This window comes from Panthera tigris, chromosome A1 (assembly GCF_018350195.1).
Source record: "Panthera tigris isolate Pti1 chromosome A1, P.tigris_Pti1_mat1.1, whole genome shotgun sequence".
Classification (NCBI taxonomy): domain Eukaryota; kingdom Metazoa; phylum Chordata; class Mammalia; order Carnivora; family Felidae; genus Panthera; species Panthera tigris.
In genome coordinates, this window is record NC_056660.1 from 136,379,254 (window position 1) to 136,392,446 (window position 13,193).

The 13,193-nt window shown below is 40.8% G+C and overlaps 1 protein-coding gene and 1 non-coding gene across 4 annotated transcripts in view; one reads left to right on the forward strand and one right to left on the reverse strand.

Annotated features, from left to right (window-relative positions):
* PTCD2 (pentatricopeptide repeat domain 2) overlaps positions 1–13,193 on the forward strand; it is a 120,121-nt gene that overhangs the window by 51,530 nt on the left and 55,398 nt on the right. The window lies entirely within an intron of this gene.
* LOC122231990 lies at positions 9,721–9,827 on the reverse strand. Its single transcript, XR_006209304.1, has one exon. It is a non-coding gene; the product is annotated as a U6 spliceosomal RNA (small nuclear RNA).

The following is a 13,193-nucleotide window of genomic DNA, read 5'->3' on the forward strand; positions in this document are numbered from 1 at the left end:
TCTGACAGCAAAGCCCCATGACTTGATGGCTAGGACCTGCTTCCACATCCAGAGAGTCCCCAGAAAAGGCAGCTTTTTAAGGAATCCATGGGTCTCATATTGTCTGAAACATCTAATGGCCTATGCTTTAAGCACTAGACAATACATGAGTTGACTTCAGCACTCATCAGAGAAACCACTGGGTAAAGATTGTATCCTTGAGGTTGTTAAATAGAATTCAGAATTTTAACAACTTAGCTCTGCTTCAATAATGACTGTTAACTATGAAAGGACAAATTTTCTCTGTACCTAAACTTAAGGAAAAAGTATTCAGTGTTGGCTCCTAGCATAGTGTGGTACACATTGAGGGAAACCAATTAAGGTTTTTGATTTGGTTTCATTAATATTTCATTAAGTGGGAGGAATCACCAGTTTAACTTTTGCACAGAGGACTTCTTCCTCTGTTTTGTCAAGGTTGTAAGTTTGTTTTAGGACTTGAGCTATTTCAAGGAAGAGAGGCTCCAAGTTTAGCCTTGGGTAAAAGGAAAAGGCAGGTCAACCTGTCACCATTTTTATCCACTGGGTTTCCACCTATATTATTATTACATGACCCCTTGGGATCTAGGGGTTAAACTCCATCTTCTTTAGTCTTCTCTGCAATAAAGCTTACAAACCAACTCACCTCCAAACGTGATACTTAATCTCTAGTGACAGAAAGACTTGTTTCAGTGCCAACATTATTTATGTTGTTTGGCATGCCCAAATTAAATAAATAGCCCTGATAGCTGCAAAATGCCAGGAAGAAAATAAAATTTATGGATTTTCACTCTTCCCAAGATAAATCCACGAGTAGCTTAGCCAGACTGCTGGCAACTTCTTGTAAGCAATTTCATGGTAATTTTACTATAGAAAAGAAAAAGGAGAAATAGAAGGTAAAGTCCTAGGAACTTCTCCTTTATCTCAGTCGTCCATCTCTTCTCACACTTGGAGTGACAGGAACAGAGAACAAGGATGGAAATGATATGAATGATACATATACAAAATCTCACTAGTGGTTAAGACTTTCAGGGGAAATTTAGACCACAGCCTCAGCTTCCCAGTGCTCACTACCCTTTGGAGTAGTTCTGTTTTTAAAAATAATAATAAAAAAATGCAACACTTGGAAGCTTCGAATTGGAAACATTATGAGAAATGAACAGCATTTCTCTCCATCAAAGGTGATGCTTTATAGGAGAGCTCATTTCCCAGAGGACTGACAGTTCCAAGCTTGTGACTGTCACAGAGAAGACGAGGAGGTAGAGGACTTGAAAGGGGTCCCTGCTTGAGACAATGAAGCCAGCTGTGAGACATGCTCTAAGATTACAGGGACCCGCCAAAGCTATGTGTGCCTAAATCACCTCAAGTCTTTTCCTATTCCTATCCTTCTGACACCTGTCTCCAGACTAATCCTTGTAATCTAAACAGCTGCCTTGGTCACATCATGCTTCGTCTTTAGTAACTCCCCAAGGCCTCCAAAAATGTCAGTTACACCCTAGGCTGGCCTTTATATTGTGCAAGAATCTGACTGCCTCTGACATTTAATCTCCCTCTCTCTTCTGCAGGAATCTGCCACTCCTGTCAAGAGTCTCTGCCTCACTTCCTATTTGCCTGCCTCTGTACCTTTACCTGTGATGGTCTCTATTCTCTTCACCCGGTATAGCCTCCTCTTCCTACCCCGCTCCTCAACACTCAACTCCAAAGCCTGATACAGAGAGTGGGATTCGGAATTAGGTAGATCTGGGTCAAATTTTAGCCCCACTACCTGCTTGCTGTGTGTCATTGGCCAAGTGCCTTATCTTCTAGGAACCTCTGTTCCCTCAACCATAAAATGAGAATGTTCACATCAGGTTCATGATATATGCTCAGTAAAGCTTAATTCCTTTTTTCTGCATATCTACCCAACGCCACACACATTCCCAAGGTCCTAACTCCTATCAAATGGGCCACAAAATATGGTTTACATATGACAATAAGACTTAGGTGCAGTAAAGTTATCAGCAAGGAATGGGCCAGGTCAGGAATGTAAAAATCACAAGACCCTCTCAGGACAAAACTCAGAGGCCAAGGCACATGGGTTCATTTCTGGCAATGACACACTGAAATTTCAGTTTCAAGGGAATGAACCCAATACAAGTACTTGGAAAAGAGCCAACCAGTCCACAGTTGGGAAATCACAGTATTGCCAGAACTCCCTGTTAGATAGTTGAAAAAATTCCTGAATAACACATTTTTCTAATACCTTAAAAATTGACAAAAGAGGCCAGTTGACAGATTCAGTTCCATGATACTTGAATCTTAAAAAGAAAAAAAAAAGCAGAGACATTAAATGTGCTTATGATTCCTCAGCCTCTTTGAAAGAAATCGACCCATTAACAGACCCTAAATTGGCAGTCAGTGTCATGTGAGGGAACCCCTCTTTGTGCACATCCGATTGGTGCAGGGATGGGCACCTGACCGAGGGGCAGCCAATCCCATAGTCTGGAGGCTAACTATGACTTATGTTCCAGTGCAAAAATATGAGCTAAGCCAATCAGATTCCCTGTCTTTCAAGAATTGGAACTAGGAAACACAGAAGGAATGAGCCTGTAGCAACAAGAGCAGAACCCGTGAGGATGCCCTGAGGGAGAGTCAGGGACATGGTAAGCAAAAGCCATGAGAAAGCCAGAGTTAAAGCTCAGAAACATCTTATAAACAGGATCAGCCAATTTAGTAGAGTGAGGAGAACTGAACAGAAGCAGAAGCGAGAAGCCATAAGAAAGGGATAGAGAGAGCAGTGGGTCACTGGAGTTGACCAGTTCCTCAGGCTGTCTCAGTCTTTGGAGCTGTCTCAGTTCCTACAGTAAAACCCCCATCTCAAGCTAGCTTACATGAGTATTCCTTATAAACAAAAGAACCAGCTTACACAGTAGGAAAGCAGTGAGATATTTTACTACTTGAAGAATATAAATGCACCTATTCTGAATACACACACTATTCCACAAGTCACAAAACCAATAAGACCATGAGGATTATTCATTTTCAATAAGACACAATAAGTGCAGGGTTAGACTACCTTACAGTACAGATTAATGTTTTCTCAGAGCACTGGCAGCAGGGAGTCTCTTATCGCTTCACTTCTGAAGGAAACCACCACAGTCTGACACTTTGAAAATGTTCCCACCTCTCTGAGGACTGGGACCATCCCTGGTGGGAACGCCAGGGTGACTTGGAAGAGAGAGCCATCTTTGGCAATGAGAAAGCATGCCACCTGTGCCCTGTGATTAGTGACCCCGAGCAAGTCACTTCAACTCTCTGAGTGTCAGTTTCTTCCCTTGTGACATCTGATCGCTAAAGTGACTTCTGGAATTAATAACATATTAATCTTCTAGGTAGAATTCTTCCTCCAGTTAGATAAGAAAGAGACAGCCTAGAAAGAAAAGAAAGACTCTGTCTAGGTGGCACACACGACCCCTCTGGGTCTCGCCCATAAAACAAGGGAAGTGGTTTGTGCCTTATCAAAAGGGCATTTTCATTCCAAATGCCCGGATTCTAAGATCTCCAAACATCCCAAATCTATGACTCCAATGACTCCTTACATTTCTATTTAAAATTCCTTACCTTGTTTTTCTTTCTTATCCCTGATGATCCGGAAAGCAGTCTGTGACACAATTCTTAGGAAAACTTACTATTTCAGGTTGTCCAGCTACAGGCTAAGTATAAAAATGTTGGGGGGAAATCTGGTGTTTTTCAGTCCAAAGCTAGTTGGAACAGACACATGAACTAATTTAGGTTCCTAGTGGCACAAATTCTCCCGGTTGCTGATGGAGAACTGTGAAGTTGAAATAGGAAGACAGACCATATTCAAAAGGCAAGATGTATCTCCTTCCCAGAAAACCATAAATCCATAAATAGAAAATGAAAGCATGGAGCCCAAAGCATTCCACATGGCCTTTTAAATTTTCTTCTTTAAAAGATTAAATTGGTGGAAATTGAGAATTTGGGGGTCCACAGATCAAGGAGGTACGGGTCAACAGAATAAGGTCAGGAAAAAATATAGGTAATTATAAAAGAAATTAAATGCCCTGCAGTTTTAGTAAAACCTGAAAGGCCCAAATGACTCCAAGATACTGAAGGTCATTGACTTTCACTGCTCCTCCAACACAGCAAATGCTCTAGTAAAACGATGCACAACACTACAGTAAAATTTTTAGTGGCCCAGAGATGCAGTTGACCTAAAGTATTCAGATACAAAAGGTGTGAACTGATAATTCACATAATAAATACCTACAGGAAAGAAAGGTATGAAAAGGTGTTCAGTCCTAGTAATAAATAAAATTTTAAATGAGATTTTTTTTTTTAGGCCATCAGATTGGCAACAAATAAATTGCATCCAGGCTGCTAAGGGGGTAAGCAAATAAGCCAATCTTGTATGCAGCAGGTAATGCAAAATTTTAAATCTGCATAGCCATTGACTTAGTGATAGCAATCCTAGGAATTAAGCCATCAGAAATTTTTCTATGGGCATTTATTTAACAATGTCCATTTGCTCTTAATAGCAAAAATCAGGAAATTACTTGCATCAAAATTGGATTGGTTCAACAAATTTTGTACATCCAAATAATAGAGTGCTATATATAGCTCTTTTTAAAGCAATGAACTATATCTAAATGTACTGATGTGGGAAGATCTCTATGTGAAAAAACAAGTTTTGGAAGAGAATCCATAGTATGATCCAATTTCTTTAAAAGGTGCACAAGTGAGTACATGTGCATGGGCACACACAGATGCACACAGTGCTCTGAAAGGTCCCTTCCTGCTTCCACCCTCACAACTTGCCAGGTTCACCTCACATGCCTTTTTCTAGCATATACGGAGTCCCCAGCATCTCTACCACGTCCAGCATTCTCTTAAGAACACATGTTCTCTCAGCCCTGCCCCCGCCCCCTCAATGCCTGGCTCCTTCCTAACCTTAATCCTCTGTTAATGCAGGAATCTGGGAGATTAGATACCAAAGTGTGAACATGGTTATCTGTGAGGCTGAGATGACAGAGTATTTTTTTTTTTTAGTTTATTTATTTATTTTGAGAGAGAAAGAGAAAGTATGAGGGGGGGAGGGGAAGATAGGGAGAGAGAAAGAGAGAATCCCAGGCAGGCTTCCCGCTGTCTGCACAGAACCCAATGTGGGGCTCCAACTCACAAACTATGAGTTCATGACCTGAGCCTAAGTTGGATGCTTAACCAACTGAGCCACCCAGGCAGCCCAGGATGACAGAGTATTTTTCCCTTTCTGTATCATACTTTCCAGTACTATTTGAATTTCCAATAATGATAATTTTTTATGATTCATAATCAAGAAGAAGCCACTGTAAATATAAAGAATGAAACTGAAAAATCAAATGATCAGATTTTACCTCTTCCTTACTACTATTGCTACATTCAGTCTCCCAGTTCCTCCAGTTCCAGTCAGATATCACCTATCTGTGGACTAAAAATCTCCAAATAAAGCTTCCCAGGAAAATCTAGGATAGAGGGAGTGAGACAGAGAGGAAAAGGAAGAGATGATTTACCAATGATATTTAAAAAGATGGTGCTACTTGCACATTTCAAGTTAGGAGACTAGGGTATTTTCAGTCCTATGGCATGAAAGCTGAAGCTTTGGTTCATTGTTCAACTGCTCAGAGAACCTAAACAGAGAAATAACTTCAACAGCTGCCTCAATGTATTCTTTTAATTACATTATGTAATTATATTATCAAGGCCCTCCCACCCCAACCAAGCCAAAAATTTTGTTTCAAAGAATACCCTTTTTTTAATTGTAAAATGAAACAAAGCCCCATCACTTAGTTAATATCATACAGATTGAAGAAGTATGATATATTTGAAAAACCCTAAGTATCAGAGCATCTGGATATAATCTGACTTCTATGGTAAAATGGGATGCTCATGTTAGTGTCTCCCACTTCAAATATAGGAGGTTCATCTTTAATTTCTTCCTCTCCAGCATGTGTTGATCTCCCCACCCTCCATCCAGTGAGTCTCCAGGCTCTGTTGATTCTTGTCCCTAGGTGCCTTGCAAACCCATTCACTGGCACTGCTCCACCTTAGGTCAACATTCTCCCTCACCTGAACCACAGCCTCCTTCCTATCTTGTCTTCTTAGTCTGAGCAGTCTATTCACACTATAGCTGGGCTAATGTTTTTCAGTCCAAAATGTGACCTCGTCTTTTCTCTGCTTTAATCCCTTTGGTGCTTTCCCAGTGCTCACAAGACAAAGTCCAAACTCTGAGTCAAAGTGAGGCTTAAGGCAGCTTTCCTACTAGGACCACCTTGATTAAAGCAGTGATTCTCAATCCTAAGGTTTACCCAAAAAATTTAATTCTGATGCATTTTGAAAATTCATCCCAGAAGATTGTGCCCTACTTGTCCAGATGCCTATACTTAGAGAAGCACTGATGAGACATAAGGAATAAGGAAAGTCAGAGGTACAGGTGTGGGTGCTAGCTGGAATTTTACATTAACCAAAGGTGGCTTTCTAGTCCAGTTAAATCACTGTTCTCGGGATCTGCACCAAAAAAGACTCATTTCATCTCATCCTCTGGCCCAGGAGGAAGGTTCTAGTCACATGCTCCACCGAGGGGCTCTTAAAAAGCAGTGCAGGGGCACCTGGGTGGCTCAGTCATTTGAGCATCTGACTTTGTCTCAAGTCATGTTTGCAAGGCTGGTGAATTCGAGCCCTGCTTTTGGCTCTGTGCTGACAGCTCAGAGCCTGGAACCTGTGTCTTCCTCTCTCTCTGCCACTTTCCTGCTTGTGCTCTCTCTCTCTCTCAAAAATAAATAAACATTAAAAATTTTTTAAAACAATGCAAATATTGAATCTTTCCTGTTGGAGGTTTATAAAAAGTGAATATTAAGCAGCAGTGTGGCAATTTTAATTTGGAAATTAATCCGTTTTCAAAATCCAAGAGCAAGATTCCACAAAGGCAGGACCAAATCATATAAATACTGAGTCTCCATCACTTCCCCAGCCCTTGTTCAAACACATAACACATGGTGGGTCAGGGGCAGGAGCAGGAAGTACGCTGCATAGATTGCCTTTATCCCAGAGTTTCTCATTGAGCTTATTATCTCTCTGCCTTCATGTAGGACTGAAAAATGATTTCAGACAACATGCATCTATTGAATGTTTGAAAAAGAACCCGAGGAGAGAGGGTCTCTTAGGTAACTATGCATTCTAATTTCTAGGTCTTATTACAAGGGCACTTTGTATCTATACTAATTATCTCCTTTTGTCATTATTATTCTTCAAACTAGGTGGACGTAGGCTTGAATACCATCCTGTAGAGCTACTAGTTTTATCATTCTGGTCAATTTACTTACCCTCCCCTTGTCTGTTCTCTGGTTATTCTTTTTATTTAAAATAAGTAGGTAGGACCTGGGAAAAAACAAGTCAGTTGCCCAGTGAAAGTTATTGCCTTTCATTTCCCCTCTCCCCACTTCCCAACATGTACCATAGCATCAGCTCCGAAGAGTATTTGTGCAGTTGATAATCTCCTTTTGGTCTAGAATTATCATGCATTTTCTTACAGTTACACACTCTGGGATAATGTCAGTTCGAAGGAAACGTTTGGTCCCTGCATGGTGCAGTGGAGTATCGTCTAAGAGAGCTACTTGTTAGCTGTCAAGGGGCCTTTCAAAGTGGCATTTATTCCGTGGGAATTCACGGTGGTCCAAGACCTCATCTTTAGCCTTGCAGTCATGGAACCTGATTTGTCCTATACTGCTGGAGGGTCTCTCCTTCCCAGGAACTCTGTGTTAACTGTAGTCACAGAGATTGATACATACAAACCGGAATGCTGATTCTTTAGCTTACAGTGAAAACTATACCAGTGGTGGTGATGGTGGTGGTGATGCTAGTGGAGAAGGGCGGACAATTGACTCGAGGTACAAAACAAGGGAAATTGGCTCCACAATGTCAGTTTTTAGCAGGCCCTGACAGTGTCCTCCCTCCTCTCACAACTAGAGCTTGCTGAGGTGGCCACCTCCCGCTCTCGTGTTCTAGATTCCATTTTCTATGTTCTAGTCCATGCCTTTCTGTTCATGCATCTTTCTCCAACTAAAGCACAATAACATTCCAGTCCTGTCATTGAGTTCTCTGGGGGTGAAATCCTGGGTGCCCTCTACTCTCAAGTCACGCAGTTAGACTCCGTGGTCTACTCCTTACTACATCAGAATGCATTTTCCTCTGGCCAATGTTTCCTTCTTTATGAGGGAAGATCAAACATTACAGTGGCCTGGACTTTCTTTTTTATTTATTATTTATTTTTATTTTTTTAATAAGAAATTTATTGTCAAATTGGTTTCCATACAACACCCAGTGCTCCTCCCAACAGGTGCCCTCCTCAGTGCCCATCATCCATCCTTCCCTCCTTCCCACTCCCCATCAACCCTCAGTTTATTCTCAGGTTTCACTCCCCCTTCACTCACCCCCTCCCCTCCTCACCCTCCAGGAAGATAGAGTGGCTTCTCTACTTGGTAACTTTGGGGGACAAATGGGTATACAAGGGCAGCTCCTTTTTTTCTCTTTGGCAGTAGACCTGCTCACAGAGAGTGGGATTTCTCCTGTGTGCCAAAGGTCATGCTTCCCATGTGAGAGGTCCAGCACTGCCTGAGTGGGAAAGTCTACCTCCTTATGGGGTTCAGTATTAGGGAGCCCCTCCCAAAGATAAAAGCCTTGTTACCTGATGTAGGTTTCTTCGTGAAAAAGGTGACCCCCATCTATGTTTCTTATTTCTCAGTTGTTTCAGAAGTTGAGCAGGGGCTAAATAATGCTATTTATTAGGCCCTATCAAGCATCCTGTGGCTGTTAGATGTTCACCACAGCTGCTGCCACTTCTTGCAGCACTATGCTGATCAACTCTCCTCATTCATGTGGGAGGTTGGGCTTCAGGTGCTAAGACTGGGACAGTCCCAGGCAAACCAGCATGATTGGTTACCCTACGGGGCCCACAGGAAGAATGTATTTCCCACTCTCTCTTGCAGTGGGTTGAAACCATGGAATGTGGGTGTTAGTGAGGCCCTGTTGTATTTTCCATTACCCTCTATGCCCTCTTTCTTTTTTATCTGAATGCCTGAAGGTAAAAGACACCAAGGTGGTGGGGCCATTCAATGGAAGAAGCCTAGGCCCTTGAATCAACACTTGGAGGAAAGCCTCACAATCCATATCAGATGTGATGAGAGTGATAAATAAAGTCTTAATTGTGTTAAGTGGCTGAGATTTGGGGATTATTTGTTTCAGCAGTGAGCCTGTTCTGTAAAGAGCTCTCTATCTTCTGTTGGGGAGCTGAATGTTGATTTCAGAGGAAAGCCTGATTTGCTTGTGGCTGAGTCCTACAACACTGTATTATCCTTTTATGGGTGGCATTTTGGAAGAAGTTCAAAGGTCAGGTGATCTGTATATCTGTGGTGTGCGTTCAGATCCAGTCCTTAAGTAGCTACAAAACCTTGGACCAATCACTTGGCTTTCTGAGCCTTATTCTTCCCATAATTTAAATTAAGGGGATAGATTTTATCAGTGGTTTATAAATATTTTTGGGTCACAATCCCTTGAAAATCTGTTGAAGGCTGTGTTCCCTTTCTCCAGAAAAATACACATACATCAGATCTTTGTAAACTGTCAGGAGGTTCCTATATTCACCTGAGAGTTGTCTTTTTTTTTTTTAATATAAAAAATATGGAACGCTTCACGAATTTGCATGTCATCCTTGTGCAGGGGCCATGCTAATCTTCTCTGTATCGTTCCAATTTTAGTATATGTGCTGTCGAAGCGAGCACGAGAGTTGTCTTTTTAATCTCCCTCTTAGGGGTGCCTGGGTGGCTCAGTCGGTTGAGCATTCGACTTCAGCTCAGGTCGTGATCCCACAGTTCATGAGTTCAGGCCCTGCATCGGGCTCTGTGCTGACAGCTCAGAGCCTGGAGCCTGCTTTTGCTTTTGTGTCTCCCTCTCTCTCTGCCCCTAACCCACTCGCATTCTGTCTCTGTCTCTCTCAAAAATAAATAAACATTAAAAAAAAAATTTAACCTCCCACTGCATGTCCCCGCTCTGAGCTAGAATCTGTTGCTTTCAACACTTAATAAATGAAAAAATTTATGAAGGTCCTACTGTGTGCCAGTCACCATCCTGAGTTTTGGTGTTAAAATGGGGAACAGAATGGATGTGGTCTATCCTTCATGAAATTCACATTCTAATCTTATTATCAAGTCTTATTTTTGCATTCCTGGGAAGGCTCTGAATAGTATCTGACCACAGCACATTTTTATGACAGAGAAGGCTCTGAGCCTTGGAATCAGGCAGATCTGGGAGGATTCTCAGCTCTGCCACTTACCGGCTGTGTGACCGTAGACAAGCCAACTAACTGCTCTGAGTCACAGTTGTCTTTTTTTTTTTAATTAGATTAAATTTAATTTAGTCCTCATATGAGTGAAGTCATGATATTTGTCTTTCTCTGACTAATTTCGCTCAGCATGATACCTTCTAGCTGCATCCACGTAGTTGCAAATGGCAAGATTTCATTCTTTTTGATCGCTGAGTAATACTCCAATGTATATATATACACCACATCTTCTTTATCCATTCATCCATCGATGGACATTTGGGCTCTTTCCATACTTTGGCTATTGTTGATAGTGCTGCTATACACATTGGGGTGCATGTGCCCCTTCACAACAGCACACCTGTTTCGCTTGGATAAATACCTAGTAGTCCAATTGCTAGGTCATAGGGTAGTTCTATTTTTAGTTTTTTGAGGAACCTCCATACTGTTTTCCAGAGTGGCTGCACCAGCTTGCATTCCCACCAACAATGCAAAAGAGATCCTCTCTCTTCACATCCTTGCCAACATCTGTTGTTGCCTGAGTTATTAATATAAGCCATTCTGACAGGTGTGAGGTTGTATCTCCCTGTGTTTTGATTTGTATTTCCCTGATGATGAGTGATATTGAGCATTATTCCATGTGTCGGTTGGCGATCTGGATGTCTTCTTTGGAGAAGTGTCTGTTCATGTCTTTTGCCCATTTCTTCACCGGATTATTTGTTTTTTGGGTGTTGAGTTTGATAAGTTCTCTATAGATTTTGGATACTAAACCTGTATCTGATATGTCGTTTGCAAATATCTTCTCCCATTCCATCAGTTGCCTTTTAGTTTTGCTGATTGTTTCCTTCCCTGTGCAGAAGCTTTTATTTTGATGAGGTCCCAGTAGTTCATTTTTGTTTTGGTTTCCCTTGCCTCCGGAGACGTGTTGAGTAAGAAGTTGCTGCGACCTATATCAGAGAAATTTTGCCTGCTTTCTCCTTGAGGATTTTGATGGCTTCCTGTCTTGCATTTAGGTCTTTCATCCATTTTGAGTTTATTTTTGTGTATGGTGTAAGAAAGTGGTCCAGGTTCATTCTTCTGCATGTTGCTGTCCAGTTTTCCCAGCACCACTTGCTGAAGAGACTGTCTTTATTCCATCAGATATTCTTTCCTGCTTTGTCAAAGATTACTTGGCCATACATTTGTGGGTCCATTTCTGTATTCTCTATTCTGTTCCATTGATTTGAGTGCCTGTTTTTGTGCCAGTACCATACTGTCTTGATGATTACAGCTTTGTAATACAACTTGAAGTCCAGGATTGTGATGCCTCCTGCTTTGGTTTTCTTTTTCAAGATTGCTTTGGCTACACGGGGTCTTTTCTGGTTCCATACAAATTTTAAGGTTGTTTGTTCTAGCTCTGTGAAGAATGCTGGTGTTATTTTGATAGGGATTGCATTGAATATGTAGATTTCTTTGGCTAGTATTGACATTTTAACAATATTTGTTCTTCTTATCAAGGAGCATGGACTATTTTTTCATTTTTTGTGTCTTCAATTTCTTTCATAAGCTGTCTATAGTTTTTAGTGTATAGATTTTTTGCCTTTTTGGTTAGATTTATTCCTAGGTATTTTATGGGTTTTGGTGCAATTGAAAATAGGATCGATTCCTTGATTTCTTTCTGTTCCTTCATTATCGGTGTATAGGAATGCAACCGATTTTTGTGCATTGATTTTATATCCTCCACAGTTGTCTTAAATGTTAAATTGCTATATAAAGTACCTGATGTGTTATGGTGAGGATGAAATAAAATAGTGCATGTAAGGTATTAATAGAGAACTTGGTAGTGAGCACTTAATATATGTAAGTAGGCACTTAATGATGTGATAAATGTAAAATATAATAACCTCTGTGCTACCTTTCTCCCCTAAACATAAGCTTCTGGCAGGGAGGGACCATGTCTATTCTTCTTGAGGTCATAGTAGAAGCTTAATAAAGGGCACCTGGATGGCTCAGTTGGTTAAACATCCGACTTTTGATCTCAGCTCAGGTCATGATCTTATGGTTTGTGGGATTGTGCCCCACGTCAGGCTCTGCGCTGACAGCGTGGAGCCTGCTTGGGATTCTCCCTCTCTCACTCTCTCTCTTTCTCTCTGTCTGTCTCTCTCTGCCCCTCCCCTGCATGCACACATGCTTTCTCCCTCTCAAAAAAAATAAACTTTAAAAAATGTTTAAAAAAAAACAAAGCTCAATAAATGTGTGTCAATTCAACTGACTAGTTATATGATACTCACATAAGCCCTTATCTTAATTAGTCTTTTGTCAGTAGCAACAATCATGGCTACTTTGTTTCAAAACTGTGGAATTATGTAGATAATATAAAGTATGTCTTGTAATAGCTTTATACTTAATTTTCTATATTTTGAATCCACCTTCTCATAAAATAACAGTGATTCCTATCTGTGATTTTGATTAAATCTTCACAAACCTGCAAATAATTTTATTGTTGAAAACTAAAGAAATTTAAACTCTGATTGCTTTAATACTTCTGTGTGAACATATAAACGAAATCTCACTGATTATAAACCTGAATGGAAGGAGACATTGATACCGAAACTTAAGAGAAGGTTAAAATATTTTCCTTTTTATTTTTGGGTAAAGATGTGTCAATGATCCTGGAATTCTCATTGTTTCAAATAAAGTGAGGTCATCGTGAAAAGATTTGGTTTGGGAGAGCTGAGTCATACTTTTTTATCCTATCCTATCAAACTGCTCCCCGATCTTTACCCCGTCAGAAAAATTGGCGATTGCACCTCTCAAACTGATGGAAAGCGAACATAAGCAACACTTT